At 52.3% G+C, this 2566-nt stretch overlaps 1 pseudogene; it reads left to right on the forward strand.

Moving 5' to 3' along the window:
- The first annotated feature begins 1827 nt into the window (after positions 1 to 1827).
- On the forward strand, positions 1828 to 2111 carry LOC114903789 (annotated as a pseudogene).
- Positions 2112 to 2566: the final 455 nt, after the last annotated feature.

A 2566-nucleotide genomic window follows, 5' to 3' on the forward strand; every position in this document is an offset into this window, starting at 1 on the left:
CTCAGGAGAGTCATGACCACGTGGCCAATCGTTAGCATGACAGCTCCCAGTGACCCCCGCCTCCCCATGTCCTCGCCCCGCTGTGGCTCTGCCCCTCAGCTCCTTACCAGGTGGAGTCTATTCTTCGGCCCTTATACCTGGCTTGGCTGTGTGGTTTACTCTGAACAATAGATTACGGTGGAAGTGATGGGGCACCTGCTCTAAGCTTGGGACCCACAGGGTCTGCAGCTTCTGCTGTCACTCCCTCAGCCCCAGCGACAACTGTGCTATAAAGAAGCCCAGTCTAACCCACTGGAGGATGAGACGATGGGGAGTACGGGGGGCTGGGGACGCCAGTACCTGAGCTGAGAGCCAGCCCCAACCGCCAGGCACGTGAGCGAGTGGCCCTGGACCCTGAGCCCTGGCCAAGCTCTCAGTTCCCTGCAGTGACACCACAGGACCACCCCACAGAACCTGACGATGATACACTGCATTGTGTGAAGCCCCTATGATTCGGGATGCTTTGTTACATGGCAAAGGCTGACCAAAACAGACCACGCCATGTAGCCTGGTCAAGGACAGAATGTTCTGAAAGCCATACATTCCCCCTCCAAACAGCCAACTTTCCCAGGGAAGAATCCCAGGGAATATTTTGTATTTCTCTTATAGGCTGAACTGTGTACCCCGCCCCCCAAATCTGCATGTTGAAGTCTGTTAAAAAGAAAACCACAGGGCTTCCCTGGTGGCGCAGTGGTTGAGAGTCCGCCTGCTGATGCAGGGGACATGGGTTCGTGCCCCGGTCCAGGAGGATCCCACATGCCGCGGAGCGGCTGGGCCCATGAGCCATGGCCGCTGAGCCTGCGCGTCTGGAAGCCTGTGCTCCGCAACGGGAGAGGCCACAACAGTGACAGGCCCGCATACCGCAAAACAAACAAACAAACAAAAAACCACGGGCCCGAAATGGCATCACTTGTGCTAAAGCCCATGGTAGCAAACCTAGACTTCATACCTGGGTTAACTGCAGTCTCCAGCAATCCAGCTCCTCCCCAGCATGGAAGTTTCTCCGCACCTCCAAGGCTCTGTGACAGGCTGAATAACGGCCCCCCAAGATGTGCACATCCTGATTCCTGAAGCCCGTCAATGTGATTTATATGATGCGTTAGCCTCCTAGGGCTACTACAAAGGACCCAAAATGGGAAGGCTTAAAACAACAGAAACTTATCCTCTCACGGTTCTGGAGGCCGGAAGTCCAAAATCCAGGTGTCAGCAGGGCCTTGCTCCCTCCGAGGCTCTGGGAGAGGATGGGTTCCACGCCTCTGGTAGCTTCCGCTGGTCACAAGTTGGGGTTCCTAGGCTCTGCATCCCTCCAATCTGACTCCATGGCCACACGGCCATCTTCCCTGTGCGTCTGTGTCCAAATTTCCCTCTTTTTACGAAGACACCGGTGACTGGATGAGGACCCACCCTATTCCAGTGGGAGCCCAACTTGATTACATGTGCAAAGACCCTATTTCCAAATAAGCTCACACTCTACGGGCTGGGTGGAAATGAAACTTGGGGGAACGCTAGTCAACCCACTGCACATGGTAAAAGGGACTTTGTTAATGTGATTAAGGACCTGGAAATGAGGACATTGTCCTGAATTATCCTGGGGGTCCAGCGTGATCACAAGCGTCCTTACAAGAGGGAGGCGGGGTATTATAGGAACAGTGGCGACACGGTGTTCCGGAGCCGGAGTGGGGCGTAAGTAACCTTGCTGCTCTGCTTCCAAGCCGTAGTTGTGAATCAACCTAAATTTTAAACGGAAGGTGAACCTCTGAGAAAGTCAGATATACTTTAAAAGTCAGGATGTGGATTCAAGGAGGACAGCCTTGGCAGCAATGGCCCTTGCATCAGCAACAACGGATGCAGTCACTCCAGCACCAGGAGGATCCCAGCCAGACTGACTGGGCTGCGCTGGCTCAAGCTCGGATTTGCCCAAAGAGTAGCTTCAGGACAGCAAAGCACGGTAGAGCCACCACCAGGAATGATGCCAAATGCACAAGGTACATCTACCATGGAGTCTGGTCCAAACAATCATGGGAATTTCCAAGGGGATTCAAACTTTTGACAGAACGTGGCAACCAGGCTGACAGGGGCTGGGAACACTGGAAACCTCACTGGGCATCTAGGGAAGACAGCATTTGAGGTCTCTCTGTTGCAACCTATGGCCTTTTTAGCAGCAGCCCTGGCAGAGCAAAACATGTCTGGTCTCCAATTAAAGAAAATTTGTGTCACTATGTGACAAATTAGTCTGTCAGAGATACTCTGCCCCTACCATCCACCCATCTTTTCTCTTCCCTTTTTTTTCAGATAGTGAAGATCTTCCATAAGTTTTTATCTGTTTATTTTTTTGTCTGTTTGCTTTTTTTTACTTCATAGTATGATTAGGTTCCTTGATGCTAGTTCAGTTTTCTAGGACTTGTGTTATTATTTTTAACAGTCACTTCAAATTATTTACAGGTGGGCTTCCCTGGTGGCGCAGTGGTTGGGAGTCCACCTGCCGATGCAGGGGACAAGGGTTCGTGCCCCGGTCTGGGAAGATCCC

Source organism: Monodon monoceros, unplaced genomic scaffold (assembly GCF_005190385.1).
Source record: "Monodon monoceros isolate NGI ecotype Baffin Bay Population unplaced genomic scaffold, NGI_Narwhal_1 Super_Scaffold_10, whole genome shotgun sequence".
Taxonomy (NCBI): domain Eukaryota; kingdom Metazoa; phylum Chordata; class Mammalia; order Artiodactyla; family Monodontidae; genus Monodon; species Monodon monoceros.